This window comes from Mobula hypostoma, chromosome 20, assembly GCF_963921235.1.
Source record: "Mobula hypostoma chromosome 20, sMobHyp1.1, whole genome shotgun sequence".
NCBI lineage: Eukaryota > Metazoa > Chordata > Chondrichthyes > Myliobatiformes > Myliobatidae > Mobula > Mobula hypostoma.
The window spans coordinates 13,790,211-13,816,270 of record NC_086116.1 but is presented as its reverse complement, the minus strand read 5'-3'; the positions used below and the strand labels follow the sequence as shown (position 1 = coordinate 13,816,270).

General features: G+C 41.3%; 1 long non-coding RNA gene across 1 annotated transcript; it reads left to right on the top strand.

The window, feature by feature from the left end:
• Positions 1-181: 181 nt before the first annotated feature.
• On the top strand, positions 182-24,221 carry LOC134359170 (uncharacterized). Its single transcript, XR_010021056.1, has 3 exons — positions 182-268; positions 2,069-2,185; positions 23,395-24,221. It is a non-coding gene; the product is annotated as an uncharacterized LOC134359170 (long non-coding RNA).
• The last annotated feature ends 1,839 nt before the right edge of the window (positions 24,222-26,060 follow it).

The following is a 26,060-nucleotide window of genomic DNA, read 5'->3' as shown; positions in this document are numbered from 1 at the left end:
CATTTTGGTCTACAACCAGCCCCTTTAACGCAAAAGGCTATTAAATTAAGCTCACTAAGGTGTACAATCATTACATTTATGTGAGAGAATCTGTAGTATCCCTAACTGTGAATTTTAATTTTTAACGTCAGTGTCATTTAATGGAAGTGATTCTTTTCCTAGGTGAAGGCACTACTTAAGCAGCCTGAATTCTTTGCAATAAGAACAATTACTGCTACTTTATTGGTTGTATCGATCACTGTCGTGAACATTGCAAGTTGTTCTTTATGTGAGTGTTTTTTTGATAGTGTGCTGAGATATTGTTCCTTGGAAAATAATGATGCACTCCAAAGTTTCATCAAGGTATCCTGAATCGCAAATGTTTTGAGCATTGCCTGGTACATTCTAAATCTGCTGTTAAAATAGCTCAGTGTTAGTTAACCGCTTGGCAGCGCTTTGACCTTTGAATTTGTTCGTTATTAAGGAGATGTCCAGAAAAGTTGTCTGTGAAGAATGTTATGTGCAGGAAGGTTACTGTAAAACTGCACCTAGATAAATATTCATGCAGTTTGCTTTTTATACTTAGAGAGATTACCTGAAGACAAAAGTCTTGACAAAGCAGCACCAGTGTTTTCTACGTGTAACCTTCCCTGAAAACGCATTGGATGACATTTAAGGATGATACATTTGCCAGCAGGCTGGGCTCAGAATTTTTTCCATCACAAGCTGCCCTGGTGTCTGAGATTGTGAAATGAATGTCAAGTGGGCAGAACAAATGAAATTATGTCAGCATTCTTATCTCAGCGAATTCTCACTGGAAACTTCAATGCTGTAAATAAACACAGGGCTGTTAGGAATGAAGTTTTATACATCCTTAGACTCTCGTGTTGAGTGAATGACTTAACATATATACAGACAAATCTGATTTATAATAGTGGTAATAACAAATCGGTCTGTGCCTTCATCAGATTGGTAGAGCTGAACACCCGAGCTAAGAACAGTAAACGTGCAAAATTAACTAAAGGGGGTTCTGAGCTGTAGAGAATAGAGGTATGAACAAAATCAGGCAGCAACAATGCTTTCCTTACCCAAATGAAGCTTGGCAGTGGGAATCATGTTGAGAAGGGATACAAAGGGGCATTTGTAAAGGCATCCCCTTCAAAAGCTTATCAGATCACCTGGGCTCTTTTTTCAGTTTCAAAGTATTGCATGCAAAGTAAGGAAAGGTGGAATAAGATGGCGAGAATTATTCCAATCTCTTTATTCATGAGTGTAGTGAAGCATCATCTCGAAGACAAGCCTGCAGCTACCAAAAATCAAAAATTTACAGGTCAGTGAGTTGTAGTAGGATGTTATTCTTGCAAAACACCTGAGACATTTTACATGGCTTTCCATTATATATTCATATACTTTACAAAAGGCTAAAGTGCCACGATTTCCAAATACATTACTGAGGTTAAAATTTGATTAAATTTATTTCTGTAACATTTGGTGATAAAGATAAAAAAAATCATTTAGTGAGTAATTAGCATGACCAAAATGAGGCAATAATAAGGGTTTATTGTTACATGTGGGCCAGAAAGTGGATGTGGAATGGAGGGGGGGGGGATAGAATAGATCCTTGTACAGATTTATTTAAGAAAGGATATCCTAGCAATGGAAACAGTTAAGAAAAGATTGACTGGTCTAATCCCTGAGATGAGAGCATTGCCCTCTGACAAATAGCTTAAGAAAGAAGTTATATCTGTATTCTTTGAAGTGTAGAAGAAAACAGGGTAATCTTATTGAGACATATCATCTAAAAGGAGCACAACAGAATCAATGTTTAGATATTTCCACCAACCTGAGAGATTTGAAAGTGGGGACGTAATGACAGGACAAGGTGGCAATGTAATTTCTACTCACAGAAGGCAGTAAATCTCCAGTAGTGTCTGGATCAATGGAGGTATTTAAAGAAAAGGTAGATTTTTTTTTTAATTGAGAATTTAAAGGATATTGGGAGCTAGCACAGAAGAAGAGCTGAGATCCTGTCCAATAATGGGCCAAGTTTGTCGCCATCTCCTGCTCCTATTTTCTTATGTTCTTGTAGGTAATAGAGGTGAACATGCTGCAAAAAAATGTGCAATGATCTGCTAGCAACATTGAGATGGACCATCAGCTGTAGTAATGTCTGGAGATACAAAGTCAAGTAAAAGTCAAAATCAAAGTAAGTATATTTTCAAAGCACACATATGCCATCAAATACTAACGAGATTCATTTACTTCCAGACATTTACAAGAAAATAAAGAAATGCAATAGAATTTATGGAAAAACTATGCATAAGTAAAGGCAGACAAAGTAGTGTGCAGAAGATGATAAATATTGCAAACATAAATACTGAGGACACTGACTCTGTAGATTGTAGAATAAATTCAGAGTTGCGGTGAGTGAAGTTATCCACGCTGGTTCAGGAGCCTGGTGGTTTTAAGGTGATAACTGTTTCCTGAACCTGGTAGTGTGGGACCTAAGGCTTTTGTACCTCCTGCCTTGATGATAAAAGTGAGAAGAGAATATGGCCTGGATGATAGATGCTGCTTTCTTGTGGCAGCGCTCCTTGTAAATGGGCTCAGTGGCGGGGAGGCAAGGGCTGTGTCCACCACTTTCTGTAGACTTTTCCATTCCTGGGGAAGACTGAAACCAGCACTTTCCTTACAGCATTGACAAGATCAAGCCAACACTGGTCATTGATTAACTTGGTGCTGAACTTGCTGAACCTAACTGAGAGCACCACCTAGAAGTGGAATGTGCCTAGAACCTCCCGCAATGATGGTGACATACAAAACACTGAAACACTGAAGGACTTACGAATATAAAAACGATTATCAAGGACAGAAAAAATGAACAGAAGCACAAGTTGATTCTATCCATACACATTTTGCCATGAACACTCAGAATATTCTATAGAAATCCTCCTTCCTCACTGGTCTGGGCTACATATGACTCCAGGACCACAGTAAGATGACTGTTCTCCACGAGTGTATAAGTTTCATTAGCAGAGCTGAATTTAGGTAGAGGAAACAGATCTTTGAATAGGTGGTGGGTTTCATACAGGAGTTTGTATTTCACATCCTTTTTCTTTAATGGGCAGTAAAGAGCATGAACCTATGCACAGTCAGGGCATATGCAGCAAAAGTGTGTTTATGATGGCCAGTTCTGAGCGAACCTGGTTCACTGCCACACCTGTGCAGCCACTTTCAGTTGTACTTCTGGTGAAGCCATAGGGATCACAACCCACGGAATGCCAGGCTTATCCTGAATAAAACACACCTGGAATGGGGCACCTGCTGAACTGTCGAGAATCAGTGCAAGATATGGGTGGCAGAGTGACACATTTGGTGGAACTGCTAACTCACAGCTCCAGTGATCGGGGTTCAATCCTGACTTCGGGTGCTGTGTGGAGCTGAATGTTCTACTTGGCTTTCTTTAACCGCATGTTCCTGTATCCTCCCACATTCAAAAAGATCTGGGTTAGGAGGTTGATTGGTCTCCGTAAAATTCCCCTGGTGTGATGGCGTGTGGCAGAATCTGGGGACAATTGAAGGGAATATGGGGAGAAGAAATGGGATTAGTGTTAATCGGTGGGTAATTTGGCCAAAGGGCCTGTTTCTATGGTGTATCTTTCTCCAATCACCATGACCTAAGATGTCTGACTTTAATCCAATCATTTCCAGCTGTTTCCAGGATCACCAATAACTTATCCCAAATCTTCACATGTGCATGCATATTATTGCCTACCTATATATGTTAAAGTCCTTCTGATACAGATCTGAATTTAAAAAAGCTAATTATATTTTTATATTAATTACCAACCATATACTGTGGTTGTTGAGCTAACTTCATTGTACCACAACAAATACCCTGCTGTGAACTGTATGAGAAAGAGGGGCAGATATTGGCCTGAGTGGTAATCTGGTGGGACAATTGCTTGCTCCTTACAAAACATCCCCACTTTTCAATAGCAGCTATGTGAAGTGTTCACCTACTTTACCAGCCAGGCTGTGTAAACAAAGGAATAATTCAATTATTCAATTATTCTTTATGCATTAACATGTTGTTGGAAACCAGGACTCACTAGGAAGCTTACCTGTCTTTCTGTGGAAAATATGAAATGATTTTCTGTATACACCTCAAAATTAAACGCTTATGTTTACAATTATTTCAACTAAGACCAAAAAGTAGAGAGCTCAGATAAGCTGAGATAAAACCTGATCTAAAATAACTGCTACTCTTTCAACATTTGCTATCTGACCTAATTGTTTCTATTTTTTTTAAATTAGAACGGATAAATGCTTTTATTTAAAATAAGTAATTCATTCTCCCTTGGCTGCAGAAAAGTAAAATGTCAAGGGATTATTCAATACAAGTCTTGCTTTATTTGCCAGCTTTATATCTCAAAGGGCAGCGTCCATCATTAAGGACCCACATCAACCAGGCCATGCCTTCTTCTCATTTCTACCATCAAGGAGGTGGTACAGAAGCCTGAAGACACACACTCAACATTTTAGGAACAGCTTCTTCCCCATCACCATCAACTTTCTGAATGCACAATGTACATGTACACTACTTCACGATTTTTCCTTTTTCTGCTCTCTTCTTGCTCTACTCATTTAATTTAAACATTTTAATATACATTTCTTATCGTAATTTATATATTTTAAAATTGTATTTCAATGTACATCTGCCTCAAAACAAAATATTTCACGACTCATACAGTGATATTAAACCTGATTCTGATTCCGTTGGCGTACTCCTGCTCTCTCCCCATAATGGCAGAAAATTTTCCTCAACTAATTCCCTTTCGAAACTTTTTCCCAAATCTGATTCCCTCAGGCAGTGCATTGCAGACTATAATGATCTGCTGCTTAAAAATTATCTCTTTTAAGGTATACAAAATTATAGCGGTATAGATAGGATAAATGCAAGCAGGCTTTTTCCACTGAGGTTGAGTGAGATTAGAGGTCATCGGTTAAGGGTGAAAGGTGAAATGTTCAATGAAAACATAAGGGGGAACTTCTTCACTCAAAGAGTGTTGAGAGCATGGAACAAGCTGCCAGCAGAAATGGTGGATGCAGTTTTGATTTCAACGTTTAAGAGAAGTTTGGATACGAGATGGATGGGACTGGTATGTAGAGATATGGTCCAGAGGCAAAATGATGGTTCTAAGCAGAATAATAGATGGGCTGAAGTGGCTGTTTCTATGTTGTAATGTCTTATAACTATATGGCTCTTCTCAATTATCTTGTCCTTTTTTGACAAGAGTTTAAAATCTATACTTTCTCATTACTGACTCTCCTGATGGTGAAAATAGTTTTCCCTCATCCGTATCATCAAAATCCCAAATTATTCAGAGAACTTTTGACAAAGAAATGCTGGTATTCTGGTGATTGCACCATCTGCCACACTGGTTCTGTTGCTACAGTTTGTGATTAAAATGCTCAGTAGGGACTCAGTTGTATATTAGATAACAAAAAATATCCTAGGCTATATATGTATGCCTGGAATATCACAGTCCTTCCCTGGATGAAATTTGTAGTCTTTCAGGAATCATTGCTCAAAAAATTGTTTCCTTATTAAAATTAGATTTGCTTCTTTTTCTATAAAATGTCCAACAGAGCTGAAATTGAAAGGAATTCAAGAAAAGCCTGCAGCCAAACATTTTTTAGTCCTTAAAAGTCTCTTCAAATTTTCAGCATAAAGTGATAAGGTCCAAGGAAAATAATTGTTGAGCATCATAATGAGGTCTTTTGGATTTGTGAAGCAGTGGGGTCTTCATTAAAAATGTGATTAGTTGTAATTTCGAGCCGTAAATGATCCAATGCATTTTGGAAACAAGCTATCAAATGAGTAGAGATCTGTGCATGTGTTTTTTTTCCAGTGCGCCCATCATTTGCATTGAGTCAATAAAACAAGCAGCTAACGTAAAGGTCAGGAAAAGACAGTTTCAGAATTGAGTTGGAAGGTCTGCAGTACAATTTAACAGAATGAAATGAGCTATTTTCAGTGTAATACTTACAGAGTTAGCACTCCTGGATGAAACACTCTAGTCATTAACATGGGTATTTTGAGAAGGCATTGAAAATATTCCCTCATTAGTGATGATTATATTTCCATTTAGCTAACCCCAAAGAATATTATTATCTATTGAATAATGGTAGGGATGCATGATGAGATTCATTTGATTGCAATTTTCTCTCTTGCATTTGGACTTTAGCATATATTATTTACATATCACAAGTACATTACCATCTTCTTTTTATTCATTGCTTATAACCCAAATCAAAAAAATAAACACTCAAACAACAAATTAATGATTTAATTTATCCTGACAGCTTTCTCATCACTGATCTATTCTTTATACTTCAATCTATGGCTAAAATCCAGGAAAGTGTCAGACAGGCCAACAAATTGGAAATTTAAAATAGAGTCTTGGCACTTGCACAGACGCAGTGGCTCTGCTAAGTTCCTATTTTCATCTCATAAGCAGCCATCAGTGCCATGTTTCACGGAAATACTCGGTTCTCTGCCAGACTTTTATCAATCATTGGTGACTTTGGTACTTCATCGTTTCCATATAAGTCTGAAATTTAAAATGTCAGCCTGCTTACAGTTGCATCCACCTGTTGCTTTGATGAGTCTTCACGCGGTGGCAAGGACCAGGAGCCTAATTGGATTTCTGAAGATTAGAAATGGATTCTCATTTTAATTGTCACCTAGAACACGTTTACAAAACAGGTTTATGGAAACTAGCCAGCAAGGTCTGGCCTCCAACTTTTCTCTGTTTCAGTAGGCAATAGCAGAAGTCGGTGACTGGTTCACCTATGAAGAAGATGTCAGTGGCTATTCTCTCTGGGACATGCAGCCTTGATCCAGCGCATTAGTCCACTGCTCCTGCTGTTGTAAGATTATTGAACTGACCTCTTGTATGGTAGGATTGAGTATTCACCTCACAATTTACCTCATCATGGTCTTGCACCTTATTGTTTGCCTGTACAGCACTTTCTCTGTAACTGTAATACTACAGTCAGTGGCCAGTTTATTAGATACACTTATATATAAACAGCAAATCATATGGCAGCAACTCAATGCACAAGAGCTTGCGGACATGGTCAAGAGTTGTTCCAACCGAATAACAGAATGGGGAAGAAATGTGAGCTAAGTGACTTTGACCACGGAATGACTGCTGGTGACAGACGAGGTGGCTTGAGTATTTCAGAAACTACTCACCTCTTGGGATTTTCACATACAATAGTCTCTAGGGTTTACAGAGAATGGTTCGAGAAACAGAAAAAACCTCCAGTGAGTGGCAGTTCAGTGGGCGAAAATGCCTCGTTAATGAGAGAGGTCAGGGGAGAATAGCCAGACTGGTTCAAGGTGACATGAAGGTGACGGTAACTGAAATAACCATGTGTTACAACAGTGGTGTGCTGAAGAGCATCTCTGAATGCACAACATGTTGAACCTTGAAGTGGATGGGCTACAATAGCAGAAGATGATGAATATATCCTTGGTGGCCACTTTATTAGGTACAGGAGTAATAAACTGGCCACTGAATGTATATTCTGTATTTTGTATTGCCCTTCTCTTGTACTTCCTTGATGTACTAATGTGGTGAAATGATGTGTAAGGACGACATTGCAAAACAAAGGTTTTTCACTGTACCTGAGGTGGGGGAGTCTAAGACCAGAGGACACAGCCTCAGAATAGAGGGGCATCCTTTTAAAAAGATGATGAGGAAGATTTAGGGAGCTACGGCAGCGTAGTGGTTAGCACAACACATAACTGTACGGGCCACCTGGTTTTAATTCCGGCTCGAGTTTGTACTTTCACCCCGTGATCACATGGGTTTCCTTTGGGTGCTCCAGTTTCCTCTCACAGACCAAACACCTACCGGTTGGTGAGTTAAGTGGACATTGTAAATTGTCCTGTGGTTAGGCTAGATTAAATTGGGGGATTTCTGGGCGGTGTGACTCAAAGGGCTGGAAGGGCCTATTTCACAGTGTGTGTCAATAAATAAATTAATTCCTTTAGCCAGATAGTGGTGTATCTGTGGAATTCATTGCTACAGGTGGCTGTGGAGGCCAATTCATTGTGTATATTTAAGGCTGAGGTTGATAGATTCTTGATTAGTCAGGGCATGAAGGGATAAGGGGAGAAGGCAGGAGATTGGGAAAATGGATCAGCCATGAGGAAATGGTGGAACAGACTCAATGGGCCAAATGACCTAATTCTGCTCCTATATCTTATAGCCTTAGGGTCTTATGTGACAATAATAATTATTGATTATGATTAACAAACTTCTGTAATGTTTGTAAACCCAGATATATCACATTGAACTGGGCACTCCTGATCTGCTCTGCTTATTACACCATATTTGTCAAACGTAACTTCCCCTTCCAAACAATTCATGGCTAGCTACATCATGATTTCTAAGTGCCTCACTATTACATCGTTAATAATCAATTCCAGCCTTTCACTGGCAGCTATTTTCAGTTTAACTGGTCTTTAAATCTGTACGTCTCACCTTCCTTACATGAATGCCAGTGCTTGGTTTACTTCCTTATAATCTGTTCGGAATGGTTTAAAATCCCGTCAATCAAAGAAGATCATCACTAAATCATTCGTTATAGTGTAGATGTCTACTGTATCCTAGGACTTTGTTACCTTTTAGTTCCTTTAATTCTACCAGAATTTTTATTTTGTGATATTAACTACATTAAACTCCTCTCTGTCATTAGACCCTTAGTTTCCTATTATTTCTCCTGCAATAGACACAAATTCTTTTAACGATGGTTGACCAAAATACCATCATCAAATAAGCCTGCTGACAACTATGGTTCTATTGAACCCTACATTGTAGAGGCCAAATGCCATGTTTTAGATACATAACATGCCTTCCCCTAGGCCAACAAATATCAACATACATCAGTCCAAAGAGCTGTGGAACTCCTTTCCTCAGAACTTCCTTCCACAAACTCCAATCTTATAGTTGGCACATGCATTAAAGTTCAATGCTTAACAATTACAATTTCCCCTTCCTTTCCATTCAATGGACGCATTGTCTCATTGTCTTCTGCTTTCCCACCTTGCCACATAGTTGCAATAGAAATCTTTTAAAAAGACAGATAGATTATTTATAAACACACGAGATTCTGCAGATGCTGGAAATCCAGAGTAACACACACAAAATGCTGGAAGAACTCAGCAGATCGGACAGCATCAATGGAGAGGAAGAAAGACTTGATGTTTTGGGCTGAAACCCTTCCGTTGCTGATGGGAACTTCCTCTGTGCAATTTGACCATCTTAATTTCTAGCAGTCATAGAATGTGCCATTGGTCACAGTGAGGTCATTAATATTAAGAGAAAGGTTTTTATAACATGCTTAGAGATCCTGTCAAGGCAACATTCACCTTAGGGTTATGTGATTCATTGTTGGATCACATATATGAAAGGAAAATATCCATCCAATGGTTTACAGCACTGAATCACCCAGTAAATATTACAATTATCGAGTCTCTGGCACTAAAGTTTTCCATTTTAAGAAAAAGAAAGTAAAGTTCTTATGCTGTGATCCTATGACCTCAACAGAAGATGAGTTGAGTATTTTGGCTTTTAAGATCACAATCTGTGAAGCCTATAATCTTCCAGGCTGCATTGGCTAGAATAGCAGACTATAGTTTCCCTCTCAAGTGAGATATCACCTGGACTTTACAGCCAATTTCTTCAGATGTTTGTCAACTTGTCGCACCTAGATCCTATCGCAAGTTGAAGTGTGTAATATCTCAACACCCCCAACAAGATCTTCCTTTTACTTCCTTTGCACATATGTTGAAGACCTTTTCTCCTGTCAGTTTTTGAGACACACTTGGCCTTGCCCTCTTGCTTTATGAGTTGCTTTATTTTATCTCCATCAAATTGTTTTTAGATATAAAAAAACAGGTATGTCAAAAGAAATGATAGATATCATTACTTGTGCAGCTTGATGAGAGAAGTCTGAAACGAGAAAGTGGGAAATGAGTTATGGTCATCTCATGAGAGGTGATATACCACATGGCTGACAATGACATTCAATTTGTTATACTTGCAATAGTTTACAACTCAACTGACAAAACAAAAATTAATCAGTCTTTTTGTAGATTTTTTAAAAAGGTCACCAAAAATCAATTGTTATTGTGTTTGTGTGACATTATGCCTGTGGAACTATATATATATATATACATACACACACATATACATACATACACACACACACACACACACACACACACACACACAGTATGTCCTGTTGTTATTACCTGCTCTTGTGGTGGAATTAGCAGCAACATTATCTTTGTAAAGTTTGTATTTAAATTGGAACTGAAGAATCTGATCTGGTTTCTAAATGGCTTCCAAACTTTTGCAAAATACTGTCTGTTTCCTTGTTCTGAGCTTGCAAAAAGAAACCAAAAGCAAAGCGTCACAGATGCTGGAATTCCAAAATGAAACAAAAAATGCTGCAAATATTCAGCAGGTCAGGCATCTGTGGACAAAGACGCAGACTTAACATTTCAGGACTAAATATTTTGCATTAAAGCATTGGAGTAGATTCTGAGGCAAACAACAGGAATTCTGCAGATGCTGGAAATTCAAGCAACACACATCAAAGTTGCTGGTGAACGCAGCAGGCCAAGCAGCATCTGTAGGAAGAGGTGCAGTCGACGTTTCAGGCCGAGACCCTTCGTCAGAACTTCAATGTATGTCCTGACGAAGGGTCTCGGCCTGAAACGTCGACTGCACCTCTTCCTACAGATGCTGCTTGGCCCGCTGCGTTCACCAGCAACTTTGATGTGTGTTGCAGTAGACTCTGAGAGTTATTTCAGAACCTCTACACAAGTAATTGGGAATAAGAACATGATATCAAGACTGGAGAGCTCTTCTCCCTCTCTACTCCAAGCATTTTGTCCTGTACTGAATGGCATCTCTGCATCTTTCCTATCATGGTCAATTAGCAAGGAAGTGTGCCAGGCCTCCTGGTTGGAAGCTGTGTGCCACAGCACAAGCCTTTGAATTCCACAGCCACCACTGAGAAATGTAGGAAGCCTCCAAAAAAGTCAAATTTTCACATTTTCTTCTTTATTTTCAATTTCATCCAAGGCTGTGCTTCTCTGTTTCATTGTATTCCTACAAATCTCTCAGTTGAATGGCTTCCTTGAGAAAATCCACTGCTATCAGCTGACAAGGACAGAATTCTCTTTTGATATCTTTCTACCTCCTTTTCTTCAAAGTACTTCTTAGTCGGTCTATCTGTTTGAATGGATGCTTATCTGCTCCATCTTGTCAGTATGACCAAGAAGCTGATTATTGACTTCAGAAGGAAACCAGAGGTCCATGAGACAATCGTCATCGAAGGATCAGAGTTGGAGAAGGTTAGCAACCTTAAATTCCTTAGGCTATTATTTTGGAGGGCCTGTCCCAGGCCCAGAACAAAATGCAATTACGAAGAAAACAGGAAAGCCCCTCTACTTCCTTAGGAGTTTGCAAAGATTTGGCATGACATCCAAAACTTTAACAAACTTCTACAGATATGTGGTGGAGAGTATATTAACTGGCTGCATCACGGCCTAGTACGGAAACACCAATGACCTTGAACTGAAAATCCTACAAAAGGTGGTGAATATGTCTCAGTCCATTAGGGGTAAAGCCCTCCCCACTATTGAGCACATCTACACAAAGTGTTGTCACAGGAAAGCAGCATCCATCATCAGGGACCCCACCACCCAGGTCATGCTCTCCTCTCATTGCTGCCATCAGGAAGGTACAGGAGCCTCAGGACTCACGCCACCGGATTCAGGAGCAATTATTAATCCTCAACCATCAGGCTCTTCAACCAAAGGGGATAACTTCACTCAACTTCACTTGCACCATCATGGAAATATTCCCACAACAATGGCCTCGCTTTCAGAAGCTCATCATCTCATGTTCTCAAAATGATTTTTATTTTTATTATCATTTATTTCTGTATTTGGGGTTTGTTATCTTTTGCACACTGGTTGAACTCCCAAGTTGGTGCAGTGTTTCGCTGATTATATTATGGTTATCAGTCTATGATGGATTTATCGAAGATGCCTGCAAGAAAATAAATCTCAGGGTTGTATATGGTGACGTATATGTACCTTGATAATACAATTTCTTTGAATTTTTCTTTGATAGCTCCCCAGTGAAGTGCCTTAGAATGTCTTAGCACATTAATGGCAATGTATAAAGGCTAACAATTCCTGCTAAATCCTTTCTGCTCAATGCACTAACATGTGATTGAGAGTGAACAAAAGCATCATTAAATCAACATTACTAAACACGAAAGGTCAATACAAAACAAACGTGTACGTTTGTCCCCAGAGTTTCCATCAAGTCCAAACAAGCTCTGAGCAATAGAGCTGTAAATATACAATCCTTTATGCATAAACTTCAATATTGCCACAGTGAATATCGTAAAAAATGGACAGTTTGATGCATAATTTATTGAACCATTTGTCTTGCAATAGGACATATTATTTCTGTCCCTGAGGTCGAGTAGTTCTATTTCATCCCACAAAAGTCACAAGGTTAGGAGTCAGATTTGTATACTAGAAGTCACACGGCTAATGCATTTTGCCAGATAGCCCTGGGTGAGATTTTCGACTGCCTGGGCAGAGAGAACCAGCTGAGAAAGCAGAGGAGAAATCCAATGGAGCTTATCAGCCATCTGCTTCGATTTAATAAATGGGTGATGGGGAGGCAGTGTTCATCCTGCCATTTTGCTTCCATTCACCCAGCACCACGTAGAGCATGGATCAGTACATGGAAATACGAGGTTGTGACATTACTGAAACTTGGTTGTGAGAAGGGCAGGAATGGATGATTAATGTACCAGGTTTTTAAAACTTTAGAAAAGATAGAGAAGGAGGTAAAGGGGGAAGGACAATAATCAGGAACAATATCACAGCTGCATTCGGGAGAAGCAATGGAGGGTCAGACACTGAGTTTATTTGGTTGGAACTCAGGAATAGGAAGGTGCAATAGCACTGATGGGATTGAACTACAGACCCCTGTAGCCACCAGGACATTGAGGAACAGATATGTAATCAGATTAAGGAAATGTGTAAAAATAATAGGGTTGTTATGGGGGATTTCAACTTCCCTAACATAAGCTGGGACCTTCTTAGTGCAGGGGGTTTAGATGGGGCAGAATTTGTTAGGTGTATTAAATCAATATGTGAGTGGTCCAATGAGAGGAGAGGCTGTACTGGACCTGTAACACACACTAAATGCTGGAGGAACTCAGCAGGCCAGGCAGAATCTATGGGAAAGAATAAATTGTCAACTTTTGGGCTGAGATGCTTCATCAGGACTGAAAAAAATGAGAAGTCAGAGCAAGAAGATGGAAGGAGGGGAGGAAGAGGTATAAGGGGGTAGGTGAAAGGTGAAAGCGGGAGAGAGGGAGGGTGAAGTAAAGATCTGGAAAGTTGATTGGTGAAAGAGATAAAGAGCTGGAGAAGGGAGAATCTGATGGGAGAGGGTAGAATCCATGGAAGAAAGGGAAGAGGGAGGAGCACCAGAGGGAGGTGATGTGCAGGTAATGAGATAAGGTGAGAGAGGGAAACGAAAATGGGAAATGTTTGTTGGGGGGGGGGGATAACTACCAGAAGTTTGAGAAATTGATGTTCATGCCATTAGGCTCCCCAGACGGAATATAATCTGTCACTCCTCCAACCTGCGTGTGACCTCATCGCAGCAGTGGAGGAGGCCATAGACTGACATGTCCGAATGGGAATGAGAAGTAGAATTGAAATGGGAGGCTACCAGGAGATCCCAATTTTTCTGGTGAACAGAGCCTAGGTGCTCAGTGAAGCAGTCTCCTAATCTACATTGGGTTACTGATATACAGGAGGGCACACCGGGAGCACCGGATATTGTTGACAGCCCGAACACACTCACAGGTGAAATGCTGCCTCACTTGGAAGGACTATTTGGGGCCCAGAATGGTAGTGAGGGGGGAGCAGTAGGGGCAGGTATGGCACTTGTTCCTCTTGTAAGGATAAGTACCAGGAGGGAGATCAGTGGGAAAGGACAAGTGGACAAGGGAGTCACGTAGGGAGTGAACCCTGTAGAAAGAGGAAAGTTGTGGGGAGTGAGGGAAAGATGTGTTTGGTGGTGGGATCCCGCTGGAGATGGTGGAAGTTATGGAAAATTATGTACTGGATATGGAGTCTAGTTGGGTGGTAGCTGAAGACAAGAGGAACCCTATCCCTGTTCAGGTGGTAGGAGGATGGGGTGAGGGCAGATGTACGTAAAGTAGAAGAGATGAGGGTGAGGGCAGCATTGATGGTGATGGAAGGAAAGCCCCTTTCTTTGAAGAAGGAAGACACATCATTAGTTCTGGAATGAAAAGCCTCATCCTGAGCACAGATACGGTGGAGACAAAAGGAACTGGACCTGGTGTTGGTAATGAGCCTGGCCAGGTGACTGACCTTTCAGTGAGTGATCAGTTAGGGAACAGTGCCCACAACTCCTCCACTTTCAGGATAGCTAGAGATCAGGATAGGTACGGTCCTTGTGGGAGAGCTTTAAATTGGAGTAGGGCAGTTTTTGAGTGTATTGGGCAGGAAGTGAGTAGAGTTAATTGGGAACACCTTTTTTTCTGAAGTCCACATCAGACTTCAAAAGGTATGTTCCTGTTAGAAGGAGGAATGGGAATGGAAAGTGAAGAGAACTTTGAACGTCTAGAGAGGTGATGAATTTAATCAGGAAGAAAAAGGAAAAATATGTAAAACTTTGGAATTTAGGATCAAACAAAGCACATGAGGGATATAACGAAGCAAGAAAAGAACTAAAGAAGGGAATTAGGAAGCCAGGCTGGGCCATGAAAAGTCCTTGGCAAGTACGATCAAGGTGAATCCCAAAGCATTCCATACATACATCAATAGCAAGAGGATAAGTAGAGAAAGGGTGCGATCACTTAAGGATAAAGGGTGGGGGGGGGAACATTTGCTTGGATGTAGAGAATGTGTGTGAGGTACTTAATAAGTACCTTACTTCAGTATTTACCAAGGAAAAGGATATGGAGGGCTAGGAGATCAGTGCTGAATGTATAAATATGTTAGGGCATTTAGAGGTCAAGGAGGAAGAAGTGTTGGACCTCCTAATAAGTATTAAGCTGGATAAGTCCCCAGGGTCTGATGGGGTTTACCCCAGGTTATTGAAGGAGGCAAAAGACGAGATAGCTGGGGTCCTAGCCAGTATCTTCATGTCCTCTCTAGGCACAGGTGAAGTCCTGGAGGACTGGCGAGTGACTGAAGTTGTATATCTATTTAAGAAGGAAACAAGGGAAAATCCAGGAAACTATTGACCAGTGAGTCTCACATCATTTGTAGGGAAATTACTGGAGAATATTCTTAGGGATAGGATATGAGCATTTAGAAACCCAAAGCACAATTAGGGTGAGCCATTGTGGCTTTGTGTGGGGCAGGTCATGTTTTAACAACTTGATTGAGTTTTTTGACAAGGTGACAAGGGAGATTGAGGGTAGGGCATTGGATTTGTCTGCATGGATTTTAGTAAGGCTAATAACAAAGTCCCTCATGGGAGACTAATCCTGTCATACGGGGGGCATTGGGAGCAGACCCAAATGCAAGACACAGACACTGAAGTACTAGGAACAGGACATGACGACTTGACTAGAGAGTTGGGACAGGAACACAGACTTGGGCTAGGACATTGGCTAGACAAGCGGGACCAGGACAAGGAACTGGGAACTAGCAGCCTGGGCTTGGACTCCGAGCCAGAGACTGGACAAGGACCCAGAACTTGGGTCTTGACACGGGCTCAGACCCCGGAACTAGGCGAGGACATGACGTGGCTACAGGACTGGACGAGGCTTGGGTTCTTCATGGCAAGGACATGATGAGGCTTAGGTTTGGACTCCGAGCCAGAGACTGGACAAGGACCCAGAACCTGGGTCTTGACTCAGGCTCGGACTCCAGAACTAGGCAAAGACGTGACGTGGTCTTGGGAGACAGGACTAGGTGAGGCTACAGGACAAAACGAGAGACTCCTGGGCAAGACGAGGAATCTCCAGCACTGGGCTGGGCGAGGCACCTGGACAGGACGAGAATAGGAACACAGAGCCTTGGTCATCTTGAGAGACAGGAACATGGAACACAGAGCTAGGACCCCTCCTTGGAAACAGGACGGAGGGCCAGGACTCATACACAGAACACTGAGAGACAGATCTCCACTCAAGGTAGCAGCAAACAGCCAGACCTACCCAGCAGAGGCGAGGGCGCAAAGAGACAGTTCCTAACACAAGGTAGCGGCAAACAGCCAGACCTACCTAGCAAAAGTGTGGCCACAGAGACAGTTCCAACTCAACAACAGACAGTTTCTTATCTTGACACAGCAAGACTCCAGTCTTGCTCCAGTGGTTGAACTTGACAAGGTTGCAGGCAAGGCTCCAGACACTGGTTGCAGGGGGAAGGGAAAAGAACAGTCCAGCAGCCAAGGCCTGGTCTCCGGAGATATTTATGTGTCTGCCCAAACGAGATATCATGTGCCTTAACTAGAACACCCAACAGAACAATGGAAAACCGGAAAACCTGGAATACAGATCGACGGACCAGACCGTGACAAATCCTAATGATTAGGATGCAAGGGGTCCACAGCAAAATGGCTGGTTGGATTCAGAACTGTCTTGTGCATAGAAGACAGAGGATAGTGGTCGAAGGAAGTTATTCCAGCTAGAGGTCAGTAATTAGTGGTATTCTGCAGGGATCTGTGCTGGGGCCTCTGCTGTTTGTAATGTACATAGATGACCTGGATGAAAACATAGATGGCTGAGTCAGTAAGTCTGCAGATGATACCAAGATTGGTGGAGTTGTGGATATTGTAGAAGACGGGCAAAGAATACAGTGCAAGATAGATCAGTTGCAGATATGGGCAGAGAAATGGCAGATGGAGTTTAACTCAGATAAATGTGAGGTGTTGTATCTTGGGAGGGCAAATGCAAGGAGACAGTACACTGTTAAGGGCAAGATCCTTAACAGTATTGCTGAGCAGAGAGATCTTAGGATCCAAGTTTGTAGCCCCTAGAACGTGGCTACACAGGTCGATAAGCTGGTTAAACAGACTTATGGATAGCTTGCTTTTAGTAGTCGAGAGATTGAGTTCAAAAGTCAAGAGGTTATGTTGGAACTTTATAAAACTCTAGTTAGAGCACATCTGGAGTATTGTGTACATTTCTGATCACCCCACTATAGGAAGGATGTTGAGGCTTTGGAGAGGATGCAGAAGAGGTTTACCAGGATGCTGAAGAGGTTTACCAGGATGCTGCCTGGTTTAAAGTATGTGTGCTATCTTCAGAAGCTGAATAAATTTGTGTTGTTTTCTCTGGAGCAGCAGAGACTGAGGGAAGATCTGATAGAGGTTTAATAGATTATGAGAGGCATGGATAGAATAAGCAGAGAGTATCTGTTTCCCAGGGTTGAAATGTCAAATATCAGAGGGCATGAATTGAAGGTGAGAGGGGGTAGGTTCAAAGGGGATGTGAGGTATAAGTAATTTACTCAGAGAGTTACAGATGCCTAGAATGTGAAAGCTGGTATGGTGGTAGAGGCAAATACATTGTAGGCTTTTAAGAGATGTTTAGCTAGGCACATGGATGTGAGGAAAATGGAGGGGTATGGAATTATCTAGGTAGGAAGGATTTATGTTTGGGGGTTTTGATTTGCTTTTTAGCTGGTTCGGCACAACATTGTGGGCCACAGGGCCTGTTCCTGTGCTGTACTCTTCTAGGTTCTATGGTCACTAATCCTTTGCACCTTGCTCCTGCAGGAAAAAAAAACAAATTCTGTTCCTCTTATCTAAAACAAAACCAAGCCATTTTTCTTATATTAAGCATCCTGTGGGCTTTATTGGAGAAGATACTTTGTTCACAGTTAGGTATTGAAATTTCCTTATTCTGTCTAGAACATTGAGCAATCTGGTGGAAACAAGCAAAAGATGGCATGCTAAAATGGAATGCCAAAGCGCCCACTTTGGGGATTATAGATAGAATCAGGGGACAGGATGGAATATTGTAAGCAGGTTTGGGCCGCATATCTAAGGAAGAGTGCGCTGCCCCTGGGGATGGTCCAGAAGAGATTCACAAGAATGATCCTGGGAATGAAAAGTTTAGTTTGGTTGCTTGATGGCCTGTACTTGATGGAGTTCAGAACAATGAGATGAGAATTTCATCAAAACCAACTGAGTACTGAAAGCCCTCAATTGAGTGGATGTGGAGAGGATATTTTCACTGGTAAGAGGGATTATGACCAGAGGGATTTAGTCTTAGTTTAACACACTTTAAAACTGAGACAAGGAGGAATTTATTCAGCCACAGAGAGATGAATCTGTGGAAATTCTTTCCATAGAAGGTGGTGGAGTCCAAGTCATTGGGTGTATTTAAGACAGAGATTGATAGATTCTTGATTGATAAGGGGGTCAAAGATTATGGAGAGAAGTCAAGAAAATGGGGTTGAAAAGAAACTCAGGTATGATTGAATGCTGGAGAAGACTTAATGGGCTCAATGGACTAATTTTGCTCCGATATCATATGTTCTTATGGTGGACTGAGCTGGCTACCGTACTGACCAGAGATTGGTAAATACACAATTAATTAAAGCAAGCAGATAATGTCACTCAACGTAAACCACTTATTTGATATTAGCACTGGCATTTTGCAAATTTCCAGCTGTTCTTTGATAATGTACATTGGAACATTCATTAGGAAGAACATCTGCCGTTCTGGTTATAGTGATTGTCAACTACGTGCACATTAATGTTGAGTTGATCTCTCCTGGTTGCCATAAAGACTCTGTGATTCTTTGATGGTTTTCATTGTCATTTTAAGATGCTTGTCTTGATCCTAAGGCTTCTACCGCAATCAGTTGCTCCAAGACAAAAGTTCAGTATGATGTATGATCTGCAAATCTTTTGGATGTGGGGGGAAACCAGATCACCCAGAGGAAGCCCATGTAGCCACAGGGAGAAGGTGGAAACCTACAGTGACTGGGATGGTGACGGAATAGGTGCAGCCTCCTCGTAAGTCAGAAGGCAGCATGGATTTAGATGGAGGAGGGACATAGAAATAGCTGCAGAGGGAGACCATTCCACCCCTGGTGACTGTTCTGTCACTTAATGAGATTTAATACTACAGTGCTACTTCCCTACAGCAACCCAATGTCCCTGATTCCCAGAGTTAGCATTCCAGTCAATCAAATTTTATGCAAACAGAAGCTGGGGGAAGTTGCAGTTATGGAAGTAAAGGAAGTTGCACAGAGTTGTGAATGAAGATGCTGAATTGTGATGTTAATATTTGTGTTCGGCGACATGAGTGATATAGTAAGGAGGAAGAGGAGTTTGCTGGGAATTATGTAATGATTGACAGGCATAGCGACGACTAGGAAAAATGAGAAGCTTTAGGGCAATTATATAGCGCGGGAATCTCAAACCAAATTCAATAAGTCAGGCTCGGGATAAGAAAGAGGTATATGCTGTATCTCTGTCACAGTATATTCATTGTCTGTATTCTTTCTTGGTAAAAAGATGTGTATTCCTTGCAAGTAGAGTAGTCATTATGTTACTAGTGTGATATTACAAGGCCTTGATTAATGACCCAGGAACATTCCAACCAGAGGATTTACATTCCAAGCATTTTCTAGAATGAAATATTATGGCACCAATGATAACAATAACTACATTATTATAAAATACATAAACACAAGAGATTCTGTGGATGCTGGAAATCTAGAGAAACGTACACAAAATGCTGGAGCAACTCAGAAGGGCTATGGAGAGGAATGAAGAGTTAACATTTCAGGCTGAAACCCTTCATCAGGACTGGAAAGGTACTTCTTCTCCCTTCTTTTCCCATCCTCATGAAGGTCTCGGCCTGAAACATCGACTCTTTAATCCTTTCCATAGATGCTGCTTGACCTGCTGAGTTCCTTCAGTGTTTTGTGTGTGTTATTATAAAAATATATCTGGGTTATTTTTATCCTTTAGGAAAGAAACCTGGCATCTTAACCCACTCCAGCTAATATTTGACTCCACATTCAAAGTAATGTGTAGTTAACCCCCACGTTCTCTGCTATTAAAAACTAACTGGACTTCTCTCTTTCTCAGTTACTAGCAAAGTGTCCTTACCCTGATGCATTAATTTTGCTTCTCTTTCCACAGACACTCCCTGTTCTGCTGGGTATTTCCCTTTTTATATTTTATAGAATATAGTTTCTTTTTATTTTCACTTGCAGTTAACTGTGATTTAATTGGCCAAACAAGTCATGTGATTCTCCTAAATCGCAACTCAGGATTATTCAATATCAGCAACGCCTGGGAAAAAGGCTCATCCTCTCCCACGACCTCCCCAGTCAACTCTACAGAGACTTCACTATCCGGGGACAAGTGCTAACTGTGGGAGAGCTGTACCATGCACTAATGAAGCAATAACTTCACTGTCTGTCATATAACATCATATCTTACACCTGGAATGATGAGTAGGTGTGACCTCTGCCACCAGGAGGGTAAACTCACCCAGGTGGTGAAAAGTGTTGAACATGTCCCAGGAATCCTCAACACTGGTGCAGGCTGTGGCAAGGAGAGATCACTGGAAAGGAGAAAATATGTTCAAGACTTAAATGAAGCTGTTGTAAATCGTGAAGGTATAGAGTGATACAGCACAAAAGGCAGCCCCTTCTCCCTACTATGTCCATGCTTATGATTACTAACCTCATTTACCAACTCTTGGTCCATAGCCATCAATGCCTTAGTGGTTTAGTTTTTTGTCTACATGTTACTTAAACATCATGAGAATAAACAGGGAGAAAATCCAAAACTCTGAGATGCAAAGGGACTTGGGAGTCCTTGTGCAGAACAGCCTAAAGGCTAACTTGCAGCTGAGTCAGTGTTGAGGAAGGCAAATCTAATGTTGGCATTCATTTCAAGAGGTCTAGAATATAAGAGCAGGGATGTGATGCTGAGGCTTTATGGGGTACTGGTGAGGCCTCATCTTGAGTGTTGTGAACAGTTTTGGGCTCCTTATGTGCTGGCATTGGACAGGGTGCAGAGGAGGTTCACAAGGATGGTTCTGGGAATGAAAGGGTTATCATATGATGAACGTTTGATGCCTCTGGGCCTGTACCTGCTGTAATTTGAAAGGATGAGGGTGGATTCCATTGAAACCTTTTGAATGTTGAAATGCCTATACAGAGTAGATGTGAAAAGTATGTTTCCCATGGTGGGGAAGTTCAGGACAAGAGGGCACAGCCTCGGGATAGAGGGGCGTCCATTTGAAACAGAGATGCAGAGAATTTTTTTTTGCCAGACGGTGTTGAATTTGTGCAATTTGTTACTACAGGCAGCTGTGGGGGCCAGGTTGTTAGGTGTACTTAAGGCAAAGTTCGATAGGCTCTTGAATGGCCACACCATCAAATGTTATGGGGAGAAAGCCAGGGAGTGGGGCTGAGGAGGGGGAAAAAAGATTAGTCATGATTGAATGGGGGAGCAGACTCCATGGGCCAAATGGCCTAATTCTGCTCCTTGGTCTTGTGGTCTTATGGTCTAACTCACTTCACCACCTTCTCAGGCAGTAAGTTCAGATTCCAACCCTCAGTGTGTGGTGGAAAAATTCCCCCTCACATGTCATCTAAACCTCTTAATTCCCCCATTATACACATCCTTCTAGACTTGCGCACACCCACTATAGGAAAAAGATAACAGCAATTCCCTAAGCCTTTTCCAGGTGACGTGCCAGATACACCATTTGCAGGTGTGTACAAAGAATGGTTAGATTTTTAGTTTTTTGCCTTTATTTTAATGCTTCTGGTTCTTTAATGTCCTCCTCTTTATTTTTAAAATTCATTTAAAGAATTAGTAGTTAATTATTGTAAAAAAAAAACCCTTCCAGCACTAACCAAAGGGAAAGCTGTGCCCTTACCCTGGCAAGGACTTTTTGGATAACTTGACCACACCACACCCTGCTACAAGTCTCAAGGGTCAACTAGTCAGCAATCTAAATTCATTCTGGGCTGTCTTCTTGACCGGTTGGTATGGGTCAAATCAAGCTTGATCTAGCCCAGAGACTCTGAAGCTCGAGTGACCTCCATGGTGTTGGGTCAAACATGGGGTTAAACGTCTTCCACTAATTGTCAACTACCTCCACTCTTCAGCTATTTGTGCCACTGCTTCAATGCTGTAACACTGAATGTACGTGAAATCCTGAAGAGAAAGTGTGGATAAATTCCACAGCTGAAAACCTTGATAAAAGGAACCAGGAGAACTCAGAAATAGGAGGTGCAAAGGGACTTGGAAGTCCTAATGCAGGACTCCCAGAAAGTTAACCTGCAGGTTGGGTTGGTAGTAAGGAAGGCAAATGCAATGCTAGCATTCATTTTGAAAGAACTAGAATAAAAAAGCAAGGATGTAATGCTGAGGCGTTATAAGATGTTGCTCAGACCACACTTGGAGTCCTGTGAACAGTTTTGCACCCCGTATCTAGGGAAAGATGTGTTGGCGTTGGAGACGGTACAGAGGAGGCTTACAGGAATGATCCTGGGAATGAATGAGAAACATAAATGAGGAGCGTATGAGGGCTCTGAGCAGGTACATGATGGAGTTTAGAAGAATTGGGGGGGCACAAGGGTTGGATTTTATTAAAGCCTACTGAATATTGAGAGGCCTGGATAGAGTGGACATGGAGAGGCATGTGTCATTAAGGACTCCCATCACCCAGGACATGCCTACTTTTCATTGCTACCATCAAGGAGGTGTGTTGGCACGTGGCTAAGTGGTTAAGGAGTTCATCTAGTGATCTGAAGGTCGCTAGTTTGAGCCTTGGCTGAGGCAGCGTGTTGTGTCCTTGAGCAAGGCACTTAACCACACATTACTCTGTGACGACACTGGTGCCAAGCTGTATGGGTCCTAATGCCATTCCCTTGGACAACATCGGTGTCATGGAGAGGGGAGACTTGCAGCATGGGCAACTGCCGGTCTACCATACAACCTTGCCCAGGCCTGCGCCCTGGAAACCTTCCAAGGTGCAAGCCCATGGTCTCACGAGACTAATGGATGCTTATAAAAAAAATCAAGGAGGTGATACAGGAGCCTGAAGACACACAGTCAACATTTCAGAAACAGCATCCTCCTCTCCACTATCAGATTTCTAAATGGACAGTAAATTCATGAACTCTACCTCACTATTTTTTCCTCGCTTTTTAAACTACTTATTTAATTTAACATATATATATATTTATTAATATCAATGTTTCAGTGGTTCCACTTAACATCAGGGAATGTATACTTTACATCTTGAAATTCTTGTTCTTCGCAGACATCCATGAAACAGAAGAGAACCCCAAAGAATGAATGACAGTAAAACGCTAGAACCCCAAAGCCCCCCCCTCCCACGCACAAGCAACAGCAAAGCATCAACCCTCCCCCTCTCCCTTTCCCTCCCCCACTTATTTCAGCAGGAAGCATCAGAGCCCACCACCCACCAAGCAAAGCCTCCAAAGAGAGACAATGATCAGCAGTCCAAAAAAACTATTGTTTACTTGGCAATTCGACATGCCACAGACTCTCTCTCTCCCTAACAAGAGACAGAGAGGTGTCACCCCTTTAGCACAGCGAGAGGAAAGACCAACAAAACAAAACAAGTTGCTGATTACAAAGTTACTGTCTGCTGTGCCACTTTTATTCCTAGTTCTCTGACTCAAGAATCGACAGCAAACTCTCTCCCATCATCGAGAAAAAGAGGGAGAGAGAGAAAACAATCATCCAGGTACAGAGACCGCTGACAGCCAATCCGTTGTTTGCTATGTTCTGCTTCTCTCGTGACACTTCAGTCGGTGACCCCGGCATGGAATCGGTTCGTCCACAGGGCCGCAGGTCCTCACCCTGAAGACTTGTGTCCTCTGGGCTGCATCCTGGAGATATTGAAAAATGACTGCTCAATAAGCTCCAGAAGTAGAAATCACCTCCGTAAAGAACTGCAGTTTGAACACAGCTGTCGATCACAGACTCCAACAGAATCCCATCCACTTGGAAAAGGAAAAAAGAGACATTAAAGGGCAGAAATTAAGCGGTTTCACAAATGAGTTCGAAGAAGCTGAAATTGTAATTTATAATTATTTTTAATAATATGTATGGCAATATACGGCTGCCGCAAAACAATAAATTTCATGTCATATGCCAGTGATATTAAACCTGACTCTGACTCTGAGGTTGTTTTCTATAGTGGGGAAGTCTAGAACCAGAGTGTACAGTCTCAGAATACAAGGGTGTCCCTTTAGAACAGAGATGAGGAGGAATTTCTTTGACCAGAAGGTGCTGGATCTTTGAAATTCACTGCCATAAATGGCTGTAGATGCCAAGGTATATTTAAAACAGAAGTTCGATAGTTGCTTGGTTATTAAGGGCGTCAGAGGTTATGCTGTGAAGTCACAAGAGAGGGAAAACAAACCAGCCATGATTTAAATGGTGGAGCAACTCGATGGGCTGAATGGCTGAATTCTACTCCTATGCCTTATGGTCTTATCATGACTGTGGTGATATGACGTGTCAGAACGTGATTGGAGAGAGTTCTGGGCATGCACAGAAATGATAGAATGATCGAGAACATGGCTTGGAAAAAACGTGGTTTGGTTTTGTTGCTGTGTAAATAAAAGTTCTAAATCTTCCAGAATATGATTCTTTATTGTTAACCCACGGTACGTATAAATATAAAGAACACAACATGGTGGCAGAAGTCGGTCTGGAAGAATAATACGTTCGCTAACATGGGAGAAGCGAAGATAATTGAAGAAAAAAGAGTTCAAACCGTTTTGGTGTTTGCTAACAGTTTTAAAAATGGAAGGTTTGCAACCTCCACCGACACTTCAGCTGACTGGGAACATAGCTGAGAACTGGAGAAAATTCAAGCAGCATTTTGAAATATATTTATCGGTGATCAGAGCAGAAAAAAACGGGAAAAAACAGAAGCTGCGCTTCTAATCCACGTAATAGGTGACGACGCAATTGAGGTATATAATCACTTTATTTTTGCAAATGGAGATAATTTAAATCTGAAGTTGATAATGGACAAATTTGAATCATTTTGTATACCGAAGTGTAATGTGACGTATGAGTGGCATAAATTTTTCAAATGTACGCAGAGAGCTGCTGAAACAATTGATCAATATGTCACTGAATTGAGACACCGGAGCAAAACATGCGCATTTGCAGAATTGACAGACTCTCTCATTAAAGACAGAATTGTTTGTGGCACTCGGGATAATGGTCTGAGAGAAAGACTGTTAAGAGAAAAAGATTTAGACTTGGAAAAACCTTTGATGTTTTGCAAAGGTTTGGAAACAGTGACGTCGCAGGCTAAAGAACTTTTCACTGAGAGCTGCCACGTAGACGTTGTGGAAAAGTGTGAACATATTAGAAAAAATAATAAAATGACAACAAAACCGACAAGGAGCAAGACGTCACCTGAGATAAAAAAGATGTGTGATCGCTGTGGGCGGCAGCACCGGCCAAAACAGGGTCCAGCGTATGGTAAAATGTGCAAAAACTGCGGTAAGAGTAATCATTTTTCATGCTGTTGCAGAAGTAGAAAGAAAATAAAACAAGTAAATGCAGTGCTTGAAAATGAACTTGAGGAGTTTTATATAGATGTGCTTTGTGAAAACAAATTAAGAATGATTGAACTATTCCATTGAAAGTGAACCAAAACAATATTCTGTTTAAACTTGATACTGGAGCACAAGTAAATGTTCTTGCAGAATCTGAGTTTAATGCATTAAAGCCAAAACCAAAGTTACATAAGAAAAATATAAAAGTAACTGGGTATCCAGGTGCAGGCATTCCAGTTAAAGGAACATATGTGGCAAAAGTATCACACAAAAATAGTGTGCACACAATTTCATTTGTGGTGGTGCCACAGAATGTACAGTCAATACTGGGTTTATCTGCCTGTGAGAGACTGAATTTGGTGAAAAGGGTTTTAGTCCT